Raw genomic sequence first — 21,615 nt, 5'->3', positions numbered from 1 at the left:
AACAGTCCAAGCACAAACGCCTCGCCTGTGCAGATGCTCTGTTGGTTTTATTTTAAAGAAAAAAAACCAGCCCTTCCCTAGAAAAGCAGGCGGCGGTGCTACCTGCGGGTGCGCTTTTGTCAGAGGGCAGGAGACCCCCACGGCCCCGCGGGCAGGGCGGGCAGGGCGGGCAGGGCGGGCAGAGCCGCCGCCACAGCGCCCGCGGGGCTCCCGCCGCCCCCTGCCCCCGGCGGGGCTGCGGCTGCGTGCGGCGGGGGCGGAGCGGGCCGGGCCCGGGGCGGGAGCGGGGCGGGAGCCGGGAGGAGCGGGACGGAGCGGGGCGGGCCCGGGGCGGGAGCGGGGCGGAGCGGGCGGGCCCGGCGGAGTCAGCTGGGCGCCAGGGGAGAGCAGAGCGCGGCGGGCGCCGTTAGCACCGGGCCGGCGGCGCGGACAGACAGACAGACAGACAGACGGGCAGGCAGAAGTTTTCTCTGCAGATCCCTCCCGCAGCCCGGGGACGCCTTGCGGAGGCGCGAACGTCCCCGTTCGCCTTGGGTGTGTTTTGCCTTTTTTTTTTTTCTCCCTTTTTTTTTTCCCTTGACTTGTTTAATTACCTTTTTTAAAAAAAAAATTTAATTAGTTCGATTTTTAATTAGATTTTTTTTTTGCAGTTTAATTTTTTTTTCTTTTGCTGTTGTTGGTTTTGAGGCGCGTGGCCCCGAGAGCTCGCTCTCCCGCGCCCCATTCCCCGCTCCCGCCGCCGCCCGGAGGATCCCGCTCCCCGCCCGCGCTCCCGACCCTTCCCGAGCCCCGAGCCCGCCCCAGACTTGGCGGGTCCGCGGCGCCCGGCGGGGTCGGTGCTGCCCGCCCGCCCAGCAGGTAAGGGGCCGGGGCCGGGGCCGGGGCCGGGCCGGGGGGCGCGGGGGGGCGGCCGCTGCCCCGGGGAGCCGCAGGGGGTGAGGCCGGGCCGGGGTGGGTGAGGGCTCGCCGGCTCCTCGGTAGCGGAGGCCGGTGGGAGGAGGAGGAGGAGGAGGAGAGCAAACTTCCTTTTCCTGGGGCCGCCGGCGACCCCCCCCCGCCCGGTGCCCGCGGGGAGCGCCCCCCGCCCGGCGCGGGGCCCGGGGCTCGGGGACCGGCCCTTTCCCCGGCTCGGGGCTCCGTGCCGCGTTTTATTCGCCCGCCCGCTGCGCGCCTCGCCCGGGAGCGGGAGCCGGGAGCCGGAGCCGGGAGCGGGAGCCGGAGCCGGAGCCGGGAGCGGGAGCCGGAGCCGGAGCCGGGAGCGGGGCTTTCCCCTCGCCCCGCGCTGGGGGAGAGCGCAGACCTTGCCCCGCCGACTGCTGGTGGTGCTGCCGCCGAAACTGCCCGGCCTTTCTTTCCCCCGCTCGGTCCGGGGTGTGCGGGTGGGCAGTGGGCAGAAATGCCACCCCGGGGTGCTGCCACCCTCCTGCGGCGGGATGTGCGGCCGTGTGCCCGCGGGAAGCGGCCCTGCCCAGCCCCGTTGGAGCCCCGGCTGGCCCGCAGACCCTCCCGGGGGCAGTGCGGAGCCTCCCCTGCCCCAGCCCCGCCGGGAGAGGCGCGCACGCCTGGCCCGCATTGTATAACTGGAGCTGCGAGCCGGGGCCGAAACTGTGGCATCTTTGTAAGAACAGTTTGCAGTTAATTGGTTTGGCAGATGAACTCCTGCACAATCCTCTCGCGGGCTTCTGTTGCTTAAGTGCCAGCGCCCCCTCCCACCCCTTTCCCCCTTTTCCCCGCTTTCCTTTGAAGCGTCGCATAACTCTGTATTGCCAGCAGGATGGAAAGTGCTGATTCAGCAGCCGGGAGCCCCACTCCATCTGAAGTGGTGGTCTGCCTGAAATGCTCCCATTTGTTGAAATGGGAACATGTGTTGCTGGTATGTCAAAGCAGCATTGATCAGGTTTTCTAAAACAGACCCGAAGAATGTGGTTTGCTTTTCTCTTCACTAAGGCAGAATGAATTTGGGGTTGGGGCAGGATAGAGGGTCTGTGGGCATCTGCCACCTTCAGTTACCCTTCTGAGGGGCAGCTGAAATTGTTTTGCCTGGTAAAGGTGCCTAGGTGTTTTAACGGAGATGTTGTGGGATGTGTAGCAAGGATGCATTAGCACTCCAGCTCCATCTATTCCTGCGTTCTGAGGCTAGTAGTTGTACTTACAGCCCTAGAAAAGGTACAGAGAAGGGCAACAAGGCTAATCCCAGGATTAAAAGGAGTGAGTTATAAGGACACGTTAAAAAAAACCCCACCACAAACGCATGGAGATTAAAAAACCTGTTTGGAAATATACTTGAAACTTTAGATGAGAGCTCTGGCTGTGCTTCACGATGGTTTTGGGGCTGAGGCAGGGTGCGGGAGGTAAGCAGGATGCTCTTCCCATGCTGTTAGTCTTCCTCCAGGGCTTAACCTCTCCGAGCAGCATAAGAAGGAGCACTGTATTCCTCTGGCTGCCTTTGTACAGGTGTATGTTAATATCAGAGCTGCTTCGGTTTTCTTTCTCTGACACTGGATTCTTTTTAAAATTCAGCACAGTGTAGAGCAAACAGCAGAGCCTGCAGAGCACTGTTTGGTTGCCTTGCTGCAAACAGTGAACTGACAGAGCAGCAGACCCTGACGCTTGCCTCCGGTGATCATTTTACCGTGTTATGGACTGATTTATTTTCTTCACTTGGACGTTATTTGTTCTTAAAGTAGGTCTTGTTTGCCCTGGCTACATATTAAAGATCTTGTGGTACTCCCATGGTTTTCCTTGGTTTTGTTAATCAAACTATCCCCTCTCTTAGCACTGTGTGAGTTGGCTTTTATCCTCGCATACGGCCACACCTGGATTTCAGTAGCATGTTCCTGTGTTTTTTAATGTGTAGGCCAAAAGCTCTGCCTAAATGCAAAATGGATCTCTGCATCTCAGTTCTGCTGAAGTGTATAGTGTGCACTCTGTGAATAAAATTCACTCTGTGAATAAAACAAGTGTTTGCAGCCCTCTGTCTTGCGAGTGCTTAAATGACTCTAGCAAGAATAATTACAAAGGTTTTTCAGAAATCTTTGGTCATGTTCTCATCTATGCTTGGGATGTAAATAGGCAAAAAGTATCTGGATCTTTCTGGCAAAGGTATCCTTCCAAGGCAGGGAGTTCCCAGCTGGCAGAGGAGAAGCATAGCTGGGTCATGCACTGCTTCTGCCAGCAGCACCAGAGTGTTGTGCTGGGAATTTGTTTCCTGACAGCCCCAAACGAGCAGATGTCCCTCTAGACTACGAGGCACCGTCAGCTTCCCTGGGCTGATGTAGCAGTGGCTGCAGGCAAACTGAGGGGCTCGGTTTGAGCCCCTGGGTGCTGCCACTCTGGGTGGGACCTTGCTGTTGCTTCCTTTTGCTGTGCCTCTCTGCATGTGGCTGTGGTGGTGATGGTGCTAAATGAGGCCAGATTTCTAGGTAAAACTTTAGCTCAGCTCTCTCTTGGGAAGTGTGTGTGTATGTTTGTGTGTGAAATGCACTCAGGTGCTTCTTCAGACCACTGAAATGGGGGAAATAGGTGGAGGGGTGCATTTTGATGTCGAGTGGTATGCACTTTTAGGATGCATTTAAGTATTTGCTCAATTAAAAATTTCACTGGTTGCAGCAAACACTGGTGAAACCCCTTACTATTTTCTTCTGGCCCTTTTATTCTAAACCTCTGAGTGAACTTTATTAATGGGGTCAGGGGAAAAACTTTTCTTCACTTTGTGCCAACATTTCTGTCCAAACTAAGACTAAGAAGCCTGCTTTTCTTTGGATTTATCTCAGCTACGAGAGTATTGATGCCAGTTCACAGTGCAGTGTTTCTTAAGTGTGCCCACTGGCTCAGTGTTTTCATAAACAAGGAAGATAACTCCTGAGACCTCTGCCTCTGTCAGGCTTGCATGCAGCTTGCCAACTGGCTTGGCTACAGTGTGATTGCATAAGCCTCCTTCTGTAGGAAAGCAGGCTAAGAAGTTAGGATTGTTTTTCTTGGAAACTGGACCTGCTCCTGGCCATGTTCAAAATATACCAGTTGCAACTCTTCACCCGGGGAAATCTAGGAATGGAGATCCTTTACCAAAAAGTTGAAACCCCACAATCTTTTTTAGGAATTTCAAGGAATGAGGTTGCCAAGGAATCCCTTTATTAGCACTGAGCTTTATTTACAGGTTTGCTATCTTTACACTGCCTGCTGGTCAGGAGAGCGTGTTGCAATCTAAACTTGGATGTGGCAAAATGGTCTTGATTCCCGTTACTTTTTCTCCCAAACCAGTGGTTGTTTTGAGACGTAGTATTATGAAGTAAACAGATGACCTCACTGATTTCTCTTTCTTTATACATGTTGAACTGTGCTCTTCTGAAGTAGTCCCTTGCCAGGTCTTTCCTATTCTCATGCCATCTGTTGAATTGGACAGCAGTTCTCCCTTTAGCTCAATATGGCTCCTCTGTTGTGTTGGGAAAGTGAAGAGTAATATCCTAGAAAGCCAAATTCCACTATGAGAACATCATTAAAGAAAACTCTTGATCAGTGTGAGGCATCCTCATATTGATCAATATGAGGCATGTCTGCGAACAGTCTCTTCATGTCTTCAGTGATGAAACAACTAGAACAGCCTGACTTAATAAGATTTGGTTGGATATGTTCAACATTCTCTGTTTATACATTCTTTATTCCCCTGGATACCATCTTGTCAACAGGTACATGTGCAGAGAGACAGACAAATGCTACATTTTTTGTACAGGTCCGTTCCTCTAAAATGGTGGTGTTTATGGTTTCCAGGAGCTTTTGGGCTTCAAATGTCCTATGTACATGTACACTGAATATCAGTGCCAAGGTATCCTGAAACTCTTTGATAAAGAGATGCTCGCATTGACACTAATGTGTTTCCATTGACTGAAAACTTCCTTCTTCGCCTTCCTAGGATCTTTCGTAACTCATAGATGGATCAGTTCATACAGAGCATATGGATGTAGCTGTCAGGACTGAAGGCACTGTAAGTTCATCCTCTGCTTTAGAGTAGTGCCCTTGTGAACAATTCTGTCTTTCCTGGCATCTGTAAAAGAAAAGACCAGGGAATGGTGTAATGGTGAAGAGTCACTCACAAAAATAGAAGATTTTGAGCACTGGGTGAGTTACTTTCTGTTAGAATGTGGCACCAGATTTATGGCTGCTGCTTGGGTTTTTACAGGCAAGCAACCTGTAGTGGCATTGACCAGAGACTCAGGTGTGGATTGAACAAAAATATAGTCAGGATGAATAAGGATGGATTCTCCAAAGCCCAATGCTAATGCTCATTTACAAGTCAAGAGAGCTTTTAATGAAACCTGCTAATTGCATCCCAATTAGTTAACCCATGGGGAATGCAGATTATCACTCCTGAATGGCTACAGCAAAAGCTGTCATGAAGATCAGTTGTTTTAAAGTGGATGATCTTTTTAGCAGAGTAGGACACCTTCTCTTATATCATGGATAATACATGGATAATGTAACTACTGCTGTGAATTAGTGTGAGGGACCTTCTTCTTCCTGAATCCTTTCAGAAACATTTGGTAACCCATTATATCCCTGGGTATCAAATGATAACTTTGGAGCGAGTAAAATGATAGAGGAAAATGTGTAGTTCTTTGACATATGATACAAAGTAAAATTACAGGTTATATCAAGCTTGTAGATTGCCAAACTAGGTCTGGAGTAATCTAGACACATGGCTTGAATGTCTACCTCATTGATACTAAAAGAGGCGAAATGTGTCTCTTTTGGAACTCTGCAGCTTTCAAGACTGCTGTCTTTGAGATTATGCTGTTTCAGGTACAATGGGATGGGGCATATTTGCTAGAATAGTTTGACCTCTTCTTGGAGAAAGGATCAGCAGTGAGACATTCCCCCTTTACCACATGATGATAGAACAGAGTCAGTTTATTCTTCCCTGAAGTGAGAGCTGGAGAGAGCGTGAGGGGGGTTGAAAGTCTAGATTATATTGTGCTGTGTATTTCTGAAAAGAGCTTTGGGACAATGGTGATAGTCACGGTCCTTGGATGCAGAGGTGATGAGTGTCCTAGACAAATTACTGGGAACACCATGGCCATCTCTGCATTCTCTTCTTGTGGGCAGATACTGTTGAATATTTGTGAAAGAAACAGGATGCCCTGTTTCTGTTGTATTCTTTTATTGGACTCCAGGGGAAGGCTGCAAGAGCTCTTCCCATTATCTTACCCTCCTGCTGTTGACCTGTCATCCTTTGGCCAAGAACAACAAGTTGAGCAGCTATGTTGATCTTAATGCCCAACAATTGCATTAATGGTTGCAATATTACCATTGGACAGTTTTGTTGCTCTAGCAGTAATATTCAAACAATGTATTTCTTAGTGAATCTGTTTCAGATTTTTTGGAGGCCAAATCCAAAGACCATGGGGACGTTCCAAAAAAGACAGTTTTGCACAGACAAGGATGAATGGGGTAATTGTAAACACATGTTTAGTTAAACCACTAGCAAACCAACCTCTCATTCTTCCCAGCCTCCATCAATGCCAGCTTCTACTAGCTCATAACAGGACAAAAATAGGAAATTACTTTCCTGGCAGACAAACCATAGAGGAAATACCATACCATCCTGTTGGAATAAACCTATAACCCAGTGGGAAGGAGCTCTCCTGCTGAGCAGCAGTGGGGATTTCTGCATTTGTTCACACAGTAAACATCAGAGCATGGTCCTTGCACTCCCTTCACGCTCTTGCTGCAGAATCTGTGTCAGCAGAGAAATCTGAGAACTTGAGTGTCTGCATCCAAGCTGAGCCTGTGGTTGCTGAAGGCAGCTAAGGGTGGATAATACTCCATGAGACCAGTATCATTCTTCCATTATGCATCCCTGGTGAGAAAATCAATAAGCAGGGAGAATCTGTAAGTCTGTAGACTTTTCATGGTGGAGATTAGCCCTTGGATGAACACTTAAAGACTTCTTTCAGTGCCCAGCATCTAAATTCTCCCTTTTGATGACTTGATCTAATGGCTGCAGCTCTGCCCAAACTCATGTTGTTGGTTTGTAGCATGGACTAAATTTTCAGAAGTTACTTTTTTATTTTGCTGAACTTTTTCTAGGTTATCTTCAGGTATTAATTTAAATTTTGAGAAACTGCATTAAATGTCAGCCACATCTCTTTCACTGCTGATGTTGCTGTTAGTGAGTGATCTGTGCTTCTGTGATTCTGATTTGATACTTAAATGTATTTTTTTTGTCAGGGAGTTGCAGCAGAGCTCTGTGTCTGTGCATGCTTCATATATTTGTAGATGTCAAAACTAATTGCAAGGATTTGAATCCTTTACTAGAGAAAAACTGCTAGAAAAATTCTTCCAGATACTGACTATTGGAGGATAATAGGACAAGATAGTTGTATATTAGAAAGGGTTGGAGCAGAAGTTTTCAAGGCAGAAATAAAAATGGGGAGGTGATTTTTTTTTTCCCTCCCTGCTTGCTTCTTTCCTTCCTTTCTGTGATGTTCATCTCTGCCAAACTACTAGGTATGGATTCAGATAGGAGAACGTTCTCTCTCCTTAAATGGGAATTGAGAGAGGGGGTGAGAAGGACTGGGGGAAGGTAAAATCTGTAGGTTGGTCTTGCTTAGTGTACTGTTAAAGCTCTGAGCATCCTTGGAAAGGAATGAGGAGCTTTTATTATATCAAAGCACAAGTGTGGAATTAAACTTCAAGGAGTTGGAAAAGCTAAAAATTCAGAAGGCTTTGGCACAAGACAAAAATATCACAAGCGTTCTTAAAAGGCCTGCTTTCCTTTCTGGCTCAAATGTATTAAAGTCCATTTAGGAGAATGTTTAGGGAGAAATATGTATTGTAAGACCATCAATTATTTCTGAATTAATGTCTTGTGGGGGATCATTCTTCATTCTAATAGCTGCTCGTGCTGACATCACCCAAGATGTCAGGGGATTATGTCAGAATTCAAGCCTTGATATTGTGCAGAACAATGGCTCAAGTGCTGGCAGATGCTTTCTTGCCGGGTCAGGTTGCTTTTGTTTATTCTGTCCATCTCTAACTGTGATATTCCAGTTACTGTACATGGTCACAGCAAGAGATGGAGTAAACAATTTCCAAGAGAGAAGCATATCTGTGCAGCATGATTGTGAGAAAAGTACTTCTTGCCTCTGCATCTTATGTTAGAGGCAGATTTGCCATCATCTAGATGCACAATGCATGCATTTTTAATGCTTTATGAAAAAGCTCACCAGCTGTAACATTGTCATCTTTTGTTTTTTACTGTTATTTGTTGTATTATTTTGTTTGTCATTCCAGGAATTCTGAAGTTAAAAAGATGAGGCAAGAAGTTGGTGGGTTTGGTGGTGGAGTTTTTTTCCCCCTGGTCTGTTGGTTGGTTTATTGTTGTTTTTTGGTTTGCTTTTTTCCCCTCCCTGGCTGTTGGGCACCTAGCTTTAGTTTTTAAATGACGATTGTAATGAAGGCCCTTGTGGTTTAACCTGTTGGGCAGATAAATACCACACAGTTGTTCACTCACTTTCCCCCCACATCAGTGGGATGGGGAAGGGAATTGGCAAGGAGGCAAAACTCCTGGGTTGAGATAAAGACAGTGTAGGAGAACTGAAAAGGAAGGTAAAAGAGTATACAAACAAGTGATGATTAGTGTAATTGCTCACCACCTGCTGATTGATGCCCACCCAGTCTCCAAGCAGCAGGCCACTGCCTCCTCCCCAATTTTTTTGCTCAGCCATGTATGATGCCATATAGTATGGAATATTCCTTTGGCTGGTTGGGGTCAGCTGTCCTGGCTGTATCCCTTCCCAGCCTATTGTTCACCCCAAGCCTCCTCACTGGTGGGGCAAGAAACCGAAGAGCTGTTGACTTGGTGTGAGCCCTATTCAACAATGACTACAACATCAGTGTGTTATCAGTATTCTCATCCTGAATCTGAAACACAGCTCTGTACCAGTTTCTAGGAAGGAAATAATTCTACCCCAGCTGAAACCAGCACAGCTCTGTGAGGGGAAAGCAGTCAAAATAGCCCTTTATGATGCTCTAGAAGTGAATAAACTGGAATGTCACAGTCTATGTGTGATTTTCATTAACTGATTCTTTCGCTATGTATTTTACTGATAGGCTATTATAACATTACACATAGTGATCACATTTAGCAGTTGAAAAGTTTTCAAAGAGGCATTGTGTTTATTTTCCAAAAGGCTTTGAGAGAATTGGGCAGCAAGAGTATAAGATGAGCTGTAGGAGTGGAGAGCAAATGCTGTTCAAGTTGCTGACATCTCTAATGTGTACTCAGGCTTATTTTACATTCAGCATGCATTTTTTTGTTCCAGAGCTGATGCTAAAAAAGGTCAGGAAAAATCTCTGTGGAGTTCCTTGCTAGCAATGGTGGATTACACTCTTAACACATGGGAAGTCAGAGAAGCACTGCAAAGGCTGTTGCAGGTGATAGAGTTTAAGTGTGTGGTGACACTTGTAATGCCTGGTTGAGTTGTTGGATAATTTTCCTCCCCGGAGTCCTTTGAAAAAGTGTTGATACAGCCTTCAGTAGGAGAATAACATTGCAAGGTGTCTTGCTAGTCTAAGCCTTAGCTAATTTTGATAAACGTGTAATTTGTCTTCATTTACTTGGAAATGATTCCACTCTTCTCAGGAGCAGGAAAAGTTCTCGCAGATGTTTGGAAAACTGATTTTGAAAAATTTGGTGGAAGAGTCCTGTGCTGTAACAGCCTGACTTTGTTTTGCTTGTATTCCTCTCTGAGAACTTCTTAGGTCCTTCATGTCCAACAGTCCCGCTCTTCCTTAGCAAGATTTATTCCCCAGAGGTCTCATTTAAAATTCACATGAGCTAAGGTGACATGTCTGTAGGTGATGTGAAGTTGCCTTTCAGGTCAATTTGACAGTGCTCAGGTCGCTTTTACCTCTTTAGTATTTAAATACTATTTTTTTTGTGTGTGTGAAAGCTCTACACTTTGAAGAGGTTAAAAACTTTTCCCCTGGAGGAGAGGCACATCTTAATTTCTCAAAGGATGTGGGCCACGCTAAGAGCTGACTCCTACCAAAAGCTGAGATGTCTTGTTGGACTGTTCGGGTGTCTTGCCTTGGGCCAGCTTGGTGGTTCACAGTGTGTGTGCAAAGCTGACTCTCTGACTGGGTAGGAAAGCTGTCCTGTGTACTTGTTTTTTCTGGGATTGGTTTTCTTCTGGGTTGAAGGATGGGATCAGTTCTTGGAAGCGTGTGTTGGGGCAGCTGAGGTGAGCTGAGGTGCTCTTCCAAGGAAAGGAAAAGAAATGAGAAAGGGAAGAATAGATCCCATTTCTTTTCAGGGGCAGCAAACTGCTGGGCCAGCTTGGCAACCCATCAACATGTTTTTTTCTTTGTGAATTTCAACAGCTCTTATGGAGCTACACAAGCAAGCAAGCTGAAGACTAGACCAGGCTTTGTAGAGGGTCTCCAGAGCCTGCCTGTATTTGCAAGGTTTATGTGTTGAAGGGTGTTTTCTGCAATGTGTGGGGGTTAACCTGGTGTTTGATCTCTTTGCTGCCCTGGAATGTGGCCAAAGCAATGTTATCTTTATTCATGTCTTTTTAATATTTTTTTTTTAATAAAATGGACCTATGGTGCTGGGTTGTTTTCTTAAAAAGGAATATGAAATGTGTCAGTGCTAGGTGGGGTTTTATATTGAGCAACTCAGCCATAACAAAAATGTTACTATTGCTCTTGCACATTTAAAGAAGATAAAAATAGCACCTTCAAAGTTTCAGGAGATTATGTAAGGTATGTGTAGCTGTATCTTATTATATGATCGTCATGAAACAGAGCAACTGAGGAAGTAACTGGTAATAAATCCATCATTATTCATATTATGAAAAATAGCAAGCATAATAGCTGTTCAAACACCAGAGATTTGGTTGACTTGCTCTGAAACGTAGTGGTAAAACATATTTGTTTCAGACCAGTTACCAGCTGAAATGTGTTTTTTTCCTGGAACGTCTCATCTGTTCCCAGTCTCAGAATCCCAGAACTGCCTGTGAGCTGGTTCAGCCGTTCTGCTCTGATCAAGAAGGGTTTCTGTAGCCAAAGTCAAATAAAGGCATTTGAGGTGACTGTTCTGGTCTCTGCTAGGAAATGCTCTTGATGGGTGTGGGGCAGATCTTGCCCATGAACTCCTGTGGCTATTGAGGGGCTGCCTTAGAGATGCAGTTTCTCAGCCATGCTAAAGGTAGTTTGCTTTAGCCTGAAAAAATCCCAAAGAACCAACAGCTCTGCAGACTGAAAACCAAAAGAAGTTCTTCAGTTATTTCAGTTATTATTCTTGTCTGTGGTAAATGTGGATTGATTTTGGGGGCAGGGTGACATATCATGGATTCTCTTCATTTTTCCAAACAGAGTTTGGGAAAGCTTGGAGTTCAGGTTCTTGGGTTCAGGATTGCACAGAAGTGATTGAGGCTTCTCTTCAGAAACATTTCTGAATAGTTTTTTCCATAATTTTAGCACAAAAATGGTTGAGTTTTGACTAGCTTAGTCCTTCTGGCTGGATACCAATTCCATTGTATGTGGTTTCCTGGATCAATGGAGGAAGAGATCTTTTCTTAGCCTTTGTTACAGGGACTTGCCTTCATTTAGAAACCGTTTCTGTCTTTTGCAAGGTCATTTGGAGAGTGACAAAATGTGTATTAAATGTTCTCCCTGTACCCTTTTACTTTGAGCACTCCCTGTCAGCTGCTGACTGAAGTTCAGGTTTTATAACAAATGCTACTCATGATGCTTCAGTTGCTTTGCATAGCTGTGTTAGGTTTTGGGGCTGTTGAGGTGAAGGAAGTAATGAATGAGCAGTAATTTCATGGGCACATAATGTGGTTGTGTACAAATAGCAAGTTTCTTCCTCTTCTTGGGATATCTGGCCAATTTGTACTCTGCCTTCAGCCATGTCATATCTGTACTGATTTTGGCAGTGGTTCAGAAAAGACTCATCCAGCCAGAGAAGCATTCATGGGATGAGTACTTTTAAAAATTAATTGTTTTATTTATTTTTTTTAAAGTATGTGGGGACTGAAGCTTTCTTCCTGTGCGCAGCTGTGGCTTGTCTAAAGTCAATGTTTGACTACAGATCAGGTGGTGTGGTCAGAGTGAATTTTTGCCTAAACCTATGTTAGAGCCATAAATTGTTGCATTGTGTGGACAGTGATGCTTCCATCCAGTACCTGGTCTTAGTCACCTCTTCCTGCCCATATCCTCTAATTTTGCAGTTGTAACTCTGTGAAACCAAGCAAGGAAGAAATGTGTGCTTTGTGTGAGGAGCTCAAGAACTCTTTAAATCCTTGCTTACCGTCTTGAAAACATGAAGATTTTTGAAGTGGAATATATATGTACACTAGATATATTTCTGTATTACACAGCCCTTTTACAGTGTCTGAGAGAGGTGTATCTCTTCTGCAGTTCAGTGCATGCTGCATCCAACACTTCTTTGGAATCCCTAGGACCTTAGGATGAAGCCTTTCAGCAATGTGGTGTGTATGCAAGGCTGGTTTGTGTTGAAGTTCTGAATGGGGCTGGGAGGCTGCTGGGTTTAGTGGTAGTGTGGAAGGTTTGTAGGGCTGTGGCTGTGTGTGGAGCTGAGAGGCTTGGAGGAGGGAGCTTCAGGTTAAGTCTTCCTAGAGTCTTCTGGGATCCTCTTAAAAGTGGTGCTGTAACGAGGTAACTCAGGATACCTGACACCTTAGCCGTATCAAATGAGGTCCCTAGAAAACCAAGAGACTGAAAGGTTTTATTAAAAGTGATTTTCACCTGAGATGCTGTCTCTGAAATCCATTAGCAGTTTAAAATTAACCAAATATTCTAGGTAGCTTAAATGAATTTTAATTACTTTCTGTCACTTTTATAAGGGTCTATTTACAATCTTGTTGCTTTAAGTGCAGCCTGGATTGCAAATGTTTTATTTTATCAATGGAGATGATTTCATAGCATGGCAGTAATCTTCCTAAAGATTTGCCTGGTCACTGAAGAAGTAACAGGATTTGTGTAAACCAATCTGAAGTAGCTGTATTCTAAAACTGACCTAACCTATAAAGCTTTGAATTTTTATGCCATCTTCCACTAGGAAACACCACAAAGTCTCCTGCTCTTCGACATCCTGTAAAAAAGAATTGAGCCATCCCATTATTAGGGAGGAAAAACTGAATACAGACTAAAAATTGAAAATTTATCTAAGACTATAAATGAAAGCCAACTAAAAATGATTGGACTTTTTTTTTTTTTAATTTTGATACATACTGAAATAGAAATAAATACTAGAAACTATTTCAGTCTGGTTTTGAGCATTTGATCAGCAGTTTCTAAGTGACCTCTCTGCTCATACGTGTATTTTGTAGCCCTGGGAGAGGAGAGGGAAAGCTGCTTTAAAGAAGCTGTGCTGAGAACCTAGAAGAGAAGGCACAAAGAAGGGCAATATTGATACAGCTCAACTTTTTCATCCCCTTGATCTTTTGGAGTTTTTTTCCCTCCTCGTAGTGCACCCACTTCTCAGCAGTGTGAGATGAGAAGGAATCAAATTGACTTCCATAGTCATGTGTGTCTTTATAGTGTGATGTATAGAAAAGGCAAAGTAGGCTGCACCCCCACCCTTCTCTGGTGAAGATGATGGATGGAGGGGAATGTCTTAACCCACAGCATGGCTAAGTCATGGGTCTGAAAATGATTACTGATATGATTATCTCTTTGGAGTAATGCTCGCACTTTCTTGGAGCTGCTGTGAGGCATCTGTATGAGAAAAGCCTGCAGTTTTTGGTGGATGTGTTTTGCCTGTGTGATGGTTTTATCACTCTGTCTTTGCTTCCAAGTCCCAGCTCATGGAAGTTAAATTCTCTCAAAAATGATGGCTTCTCCAAAGGTGGAGGAAGTGTTAGGAAAAAAATGAGGAGAGAAGGAGTATTTATACCACAGTGCTTAGTAAACATCCAACTTGTGATACAGCTAAGTTGGGTCTAAAACTTGGCCTGGCTTTCGTCCTGGTCTAAACCACAAGTGTGGGTGTCTGTGTGCTGTATCCTGTGGCCCGGTGGCCGTTTGGACAGTCAGGGATTCCAGGGATAACCACATGGTGAGGCACCTGAGCAAAAATCCTTTTGCTGAATGCAAACAGTGGCACAGTTGAACTACATGAAATAGCAATGTGTGCTTAACTTTCTTGACTTCAAGTGTCTATAACTATTGATTTTATTTTTTAAAACCATTTTATTTTTCCTTCTTGTAATTTCCAGCCCTGTTACTGTTTAGGAGTGAACTAGCGCTTTGCCTTTGTGGACTGTCAGCCTCATGCTCCAAGATCCCAGTATCTGCAACTGTAAATATGCAAAGTGGAGAGCAGAGGGTCATTCCTGATGGAGACGGATGGGCACTGCCACTAATCCTGTAAATCCACAATGGGTCCCTCCCATGCACAGAAACTTGATCTTAACTCCTACATCTTAACATCTATGTCTCCTTCCTTTGCTGTGATATTTACATGTAATTCCTACTTCTTAAAACAAGAGGGAGTTGGATCTAGTCAGATTTGAGGAAAACTGCATGAGCTAGCCTTATGAATATTTATATCTCCATCAGCATCTTACTTAGGGATACTTAAGAAAAGATGACAAATAACTGTCTTTTTGACATGCACAATATAAAGCAAATGCAATTTCAAAGCCTCCTGTAAGCCTTAAGCCTCTGTGGCATGCTTAAATATCTTCCAGTTGCATGGTTAAAAGCTGAAATAAGTCTTGTACCCGGGATTTGGGAGATCTGTGAAATGCTGATCCCCAGCTACTTCCATTGATGCAAACGGTGGAGGTCAAACTGGTGTGTGGGGAGGGGGCCTGGAGAGTGAAAATTGGCTGAATAAGGTGATAGTGCTTGCAGTTATGTCTAATCAGAGTTCATTTCCTGTAGATGTTCCCAGAGGTTTTGCATAGTGAGAACAAATGCAAATGCAGTTTGGAATACACTGGTGCTCACAGTCCATGAGCTAAAAAAAATTGAAGGGATTGAGATTTTGCTGGTTACTCCTGCCCTCCACCAGCTTCCAGAGATGCTTGCTACTGAATAAGTGTTAGTGCCAAGCTTCAGAATGATAGGATTGCACCTTGCAGTACTGACTCTGGTTAGCTGTGCTGGGGTAGCCATGCACAGGTTATTATCTTCCACCTTCTTCTGCAAGAAGTAATTTCTCTATTCCTTGTATCCTTCAATAGCCTCACAGGAAGTGGAACTATGAGGAATTGATCTATAGCTTGTAGATTGAGGCTAAGTATTAAAAAAATATGCATGACATTATAGTCAATGTGGTCTTTCTGTTCTTCGTCCTCCAGACTGAGACTGAAGAGCAGAATTCATAGCATGAGGGTCCATGTGTCTTTCTGTTGTCAGGTTCTGGTTTGTTTGTGGTGTTAGGATACAGCTGGATCTGTGTATCAATAGAAGTAAGTGCCTGTGTTACTCTTCCTGTAAAGGTATTTTAACACCCAAGGTTTTGAGTTGGTTGAGGGTTGGATTTTTTTTTTTTTTTTTTTTTAGGACATTTCAGCCCTGAAGGTTACAGTTGGTATGCAGCCTGTTGGCATTCTCATTTTGGGTACTGTGCTTTGCAGAAAGAGAGGAGACAATGCATCCTTTAAGCTTCTTTTTCTTGTAGCACAGTGCTAGATCTGGAAAGGAGACTTGACACAGGTAAACTAGTCAACGAAAAGCTGGAGTGTAGCTGTGTTTCTGATGGCAGCTTGGTGGCAGTGGTTAAGGGAAACTGCTCATTCCTCACACAGTCTTGGGTATTGACTCACTGTTTTTTTTTCCCGTTTAGCAATTTTGACTTGGTGCTTCTCTTTTATCTTTCCCCTATGCCCTCACTCCACCCAGTACAGTAATGTTTTCCTAGATCTTTGCTTTTTAAGCCTTTCTGTTTCTTCTGAAAGTTGTGGGCATGGAGAAGATATTATTCCCTTTCTTTGCAGAAGGCTTTCATAGATTTGAAAGATTTCATCATGACCCTTACTTTTGCTTCTTTTGGCTGAGCTCCAGTTAATTCTGTTTTTTCTTTTTTCCTCCCAGATGTCATGTTTTTCTAATTCTGTGATGTTCCTATTGCTTTTGCTTGGATGCTTTCCAGTTGATCTTTTCTGAAATTTGCTGAAGATTGGGTACAGCTTCGTGCTGGAAGCTTTATCAGCTTTATCAGCCACAAGTAGAGCAGAACTGTTGCTTCATGATTCTCACATATGTTCCTCTATACATTCCTCTATGGTATTTGCCTCTCTCTCAACAAAGAATTTTCCAATTTCTAAAACTTGCTTTGAATTAAGTCTTCCAGCAAGCTGACAGCTTTAAGTTAGCAGCTTCCCCAAGTTTAATAAGTGTCATTTTCTCCTTCATTATCTAGATCATTAGTGTTAGAATAGTGTGGGACCAGGGCAGATCTTTGCAGAGGTTATTCAATATGTCAGGCTATTATGTGAACATTTCAATTTTTTTCGATGTTCCAAGCAAATAGAAATCAGTGCAGTTTGCTCAGTCACTTTCAAATCTGCCATAAGATGACTGTTTGCATTGATAACAGTATGACAAAGTTTTCTTATCTTGTTGTAAGAATGCAGTTTGAATCTTTTGATGTGGTTTTGTTAATGACGGGATTCAGATTCAGTGTGTCTGCTGCTTCTGTCTTCCTAAAATACATTATTCTGACATAGTAGGATGTTGAGTTGGTTTGACTTGGCTTATACATGAGCAAGCAGTTTTTGTTGAGTTCAGTCTTTTATTTTCTTCTTGGTGCTAGCAGATGGATTTAATGGCAAATGTGTGAATTAAGCAACAAGTATCATTCTTAATGTTTTTCTTTCCACTCTTTTCCCCTCCTACTTCTGTAGGAAATCACTGTTTGCCATTCTCCAGCCTCTGCTACCTTGTCAATCCACTGTGGACTTTCAAAAATAACTGCTAACAATTTGAAGCTTTAAAAAAAATAGAAACTGTTCAATTCATTACTGAGTTTCATGAAAACCAGGTAATTTGAAAGAAAGTTGATTTTTTTTTTTAATCTCCTCTCTCCTATCCTCACTACTAGTAGTTTAGGTTTGTTTGTTGTTTGTTGTTGGGTTTTGTTTTGTTGTTGTTACCTGTAGCTTTTTTGAGAAAGTGATGAGTTGACTGACCTTTCCCTTAATTATTATTTTATTGCTGTGGAATTACAGAATGAGTTTTTGATGTCTCTTGTTTCACTTTCACTTATTTTGGTATTGCAATAATTGTCTGCAGGCTATTGCTCTTTTAGTGGAGTGCAGATGGATGGCCTTTGCTTGACCTCTTTACCCAGCAAGACAGACAGACTAACTGTTGCTTGCTTTTTGTCATGTGTGGGCAACAACAAAGTTTAAGTATCTTGGATCTGAGGATTAACTAAAAACTGAAGATGAGAGAGAATGAACACTCAGTGGCAGAAAGCTCTCTTCAAATACAAAGCAAGTTCTTTTATCCAGAATCAATATACTGAAATGGTTAAAGGGCAAATGCCAAAAGGCTGAATTTTTGCCTCAGCTTTTTTTGTCAGGCTTGAGTTTGAGAAGAATGTTTAGTTGGTGCCCCTGATCAGCTCAGCCATAATTCAGAAACCCTGAAAGGTTTTACATATGTTGCTTCTGCTACTGTCTGAGGTTAGAATAATTGAAAATAGAAAGCACTGAAATATACTGATGAACCCAAAATGACTAGATAATGATATGATAAACTAGAGGCTTAGTCTTGTGTCACCACCAGATCTAGAAGCATGTTGGATAAGGGGATGTTGACAGAGTGGAGAGAGTGAACAATGCTAATGCTGTTCACAAAATAAGAACCCTTCTGAAAAGGAACGTACAGTTTCAAGAACAGATGGGTCTAGTGGTAATAGAGACTAACAAATTTTTGTTGGCTGGCAGCCGTCTTTCAGGTTAGGATTTTGTCTTTAAAGCTCTTTCATAGAGTTGACTTCCTTGCTGCAAAGTACTTGGTAAAAGTACAGAGTAAATTCCTCCTGGGAACTTGTTCTTCCTGGTCTAACAAAAACGAGATTATAGTGGAAGCACAAGGTGAGGGACAGTCAGCTCACAGTGACAGGTAAAGCTTTGTTGGAGCAGCCTATGGATATTTTAGATTTTGTTCTGCTCCCTGCACTCCAGAATTAGCATGCTGCAGGACGGTTGTCACCCCTGTGATGGAAGGTGGGAAGACTGACTTGGAAATATGCACAAGTTATGCTTTGATCATCTCATTTCTTCTGCAGAAGAAGCATATTGTTTGTGAGACAGAGCTTACATAACCCTCCTTCTGTGGTGTGTGTAAACATATTTAACACAGGCCTTTTGTTTCTTGACTAGTTTAAATTTAATCAATAGTATATGTGCAGTGTGGAAAGGGACAGAAGAGAGGTGAGTTAGAGTGCATTTTAGATTTACCCTCTCCTCCAGTGCCCCAGAACTTGTGTGGATGCAAACCAAGCAAAATGGAGATTAAACAATCCCATTTTTATCTTCTGTCTGTGCCTGAAAACCAAACTGACTGCCTCTAACTAATCAGTGGTATTGCAACCCTCAGTCTCCCCTTGCTGGGTTGATTCTCTTGTTGCACAGTAGCTGGGAGAGAGGCTTTAAATGCAGAATTAGCATATAAGCCTGTGCCATTTTTGGCTGGCTGTTAATGTTTAAAGTCTTTAAAGTCGCCCACTAAAGACAAGGCAGAAGAACAAACGTCGGCCTGGGTATGTGGCATGTGTGTTCTTGTTTAATAACGGAATTTCTGGTATGGCCAGGGATGCATGCCAGCTTTGGCAGTACAGGGCACAGTTCAGATACTTAAGTACTGTACTAAAAATAACAGGACTATTTTAGACTGGGACCCAATTAGGGAGGGAATGACTTGTTGCTCTGCAATAAGTAATCTGAAGTAGCAGGCAGGCTGCAGTGTGCACGTAAATTCGGCTGTTTTGATTGCGGAGCTGCCAGTTTTGACACTGCTTCCTTACTGTTTTCCTTAGGTGCTTTTCCAGAGGTTAAAAAAAAAAAAAAGAAAAAGAAAGCAAACAAAAAAACCCACCCCAAAACAAAATACCCCTCTTCTTGAGGCAGACTTTATATGCTTTAGTTCACATTTTGATATTGAAGTGTTTAATAGCATTACAGCTCCTAATCCTCCAGTGTTGGCTTGGGAAATTCCTAGAAGGCAGGGAGGAGGAGGTGAAGAGTGGTGCTCTCCCTGACACACTGAGTGAGCTTCACTCTGCCACACAGAAGAGCAGCAAGGGTGAATTTGGGCAGTCAAGGAGCAGAGGGGCTGTTTGAAGACAGTTGCTTTTCCCTTGGTTTGCCTCCTGGGCAGGGAGAAAGGAGTGTAGTTCCTGAAATCTGTTGCTGCTGCTGTTGCTTTTCTGTGTCAAGAAGTGTAGTGAAAATAATTTGCACGTTTAGCCTCCTGAAACAAAGCATTACTTTACACTTCACTAGTTTCTCTCTGGTGGCTTTATTTTTGGTGATGCTGCTGGCTGCCACCTTCTATTAGATCACTTGGATTTCAGTGAAGCCAGTTAGAGGAATCTGAATTTCTCAGTGCACAGTGTGTGTGGGGTGATGGGGAAGGGACAAGCATGCTCCAGCATCCAAATCCTCTGGTCTTGGAGTGCTTTCAAGCGATTGGCTGCATCTGATCACAATTTTCTGCCACTGATCAGAGTGAGGTTGTGGATGAGGGAATGCATTATGGAGCCTTACGCAAATGCTGCGTTGGATAGACTTGAGCTGATGCTTGAGATGAAAGTGAAATGCACCTAAAATTTCTATTTTTGTAGACGTCTTTCTAGCATGCTATTTTGAGAACATGAAAAAGCCAGAATCTTTCTGGTGTTGTGACTCTCATGCTGTTTTGAAAGTAGCTCTACATTTTTTTTCAAAATAAAAAGCTGATAAGAGATGTTCAAGGCTTTGTTCAGCTCTGGTCTCTTAGCAGCTTTCAGTATGGTGTTGGCCTTGTGATTTTTGGGAAGATTTAGTCAGGTTTCCTTAATCATGCAGAAATCATGTTCTTTAAAACCTTAGATTTCAATCTGCCCTTGCCCTGGCCTGAAATGGAAAGGATGGGTCTTCCTAGATGCCCATTATGAAAGCAGCACCTTTTGTATTCAATGCTAAAATGTATTGCATCATGGATATAGTAAACTCCCAAGGGGAAACAGTGGGAGAGGCACTTTGGCGAAGCGGATCACGTTGTGTGTTGTAGAGAGCCAGCATTTCGGCATGTGCTTGTCAACTTGTGGGCTACATGTATTCTACCTTCTGCATACTGCAGCAGCCTGCAGGACTTGCTGTTAAAAGTAAATGTTACATGGAGGATGCCTAGCAACTGTAGTTTTTAGGTCTGTGCCAAATTGTTAAAGGTGCAAATCTGTTAGATTGGTGCAGTGTTTTCTGGAGAATGCAGCATGGCAGTGCTGAGGTGGTGCTTTGGCACTGCGGTGATGTTCCTCCAGCTCTTCTTCACTACCATCCCCTAATGGGAGCCTCTAACCCCATTAGGTTAATGTCTAGTGCTCACAATTCTCAGCCAGGAATATTAATTAAAAAAAGAAAAATGTTGATTTGAATTGCAGTTGCTTAGGCAGAAAGCCTGCAAGTTTTTCCTCTGCTTTTGGACCCTTCTACTTCATGGTGAACTGTGCTGCAGTTATCTGGAGTGTGTACATCTATTACTATCATTGCCATCCCTTATGAGCTTTCTCCAATGATTGCCTAAAATATTACTATTATTTTAACACGTTCATAAATCCTTGGGAAAGATTTTCATATTTCCTATTGGTTTCAGATTTTCTGAATTTTTCTTTTGAGAGAGAATGCTTATTCTCTGGGCACTTTTTCCATGTCCCCTATAGCTGTCTCGATGTCTGCCTTCTTTTCCTTCAGCTGTCTCTTTTCTGTGCCAAATGATCCAGGACTGTTAGTTTCTTCTTTAGGAATTCCTCTTCTCTGTATCTTTCTAATTCTGTTTTACCCTTTCAATGTCATAACAGCCCACAGTTTTTAAGAAGTGGGTGTGCCCTGGTTTAATGACTTGCCATGATTCTGCTTTGCTTGTGGCAGTTCCTTGATTCTTAATACTATGTTTTCTTGTGTGATATTGTGTGCTCTTTTTTTCCTTCCCTCCCTCTTTCCTCTAAGATGGTACTTCAAACAAGACTTCAGACTCCTGACACTTACTTCAGTGGTACACACAGGCAGGGTTATTCTTCTAGCACATTGGCTTGAGTTTGTGGAAATTAAATCAGAGTTTCCCTTTTGGCTATCGATTTGTGTATGTTCATGAGATCCTTCTGCTGTGCTTTGCATGAAGCTCAGGCTCTGACTGAACACATCATACTGCTGGCAAACTTTGTGTCACCTCCCTGGTTGACACATTTCAGAGAGCTTAAGGGTATGTTGAAAAGAATGGCCGCTGTGGTAATTCTGAAGACTTCTTGTACAGAAAAAAAGCTCCATGTTTTCCTACCTTTAACTGTTATCCTTTTTAGCTGCATGTCAAAGGGGGGGAACCACTCCTACAAGCTACAGCAGTTCAGGTCCTTCTAAGAGCCCCTAGGGA

At 43.7% G+C, this 21,615-nt stretch overlaps 1 protein-coding gene across 3 annotated transcripts in view; it reads left to right on the top strand.

Annotated features, from left to right (window-relative positions):
- The first annotated feature begins 412 nt into the window (after positions 1 to 412).
- The window catches only part of GRB10 (growth factor receptor bound protein 10), a 144,373-nt gene continuing 123,170 nt past the window's right edge, over positions 413 to 21,615 (top strand). For 2 of the 3 annotated variants that reach the window (XM_083855374.1, XM_083855372.1), the window contains exon 1: positions 418 to 534. The gene's annotated coding sequence lies outside the window, so the exon portion shown is untranslated. Of the gene's footprint in view, positions 859 to 21,615 lie in introns of all 3 variants that reach the window. The other variant, XM_083855373.1, reaches the window with a different exon arrangement.

Source organism: Zosterops lateralis (genome assembly GCF_965231275.1).
Source record: "Zosterops lateralis genome assembly, chromosome: 1".
NCBI classification, from domain to species: Eukaryota; Metazoa; Chordata; class Aves; order Passeriformes; family Zosteropidae; genus Zosterops; species Zosterops lateralis.
This window is presented reverse-complemented; position numbering and strand designations above follow the sequence as displayed.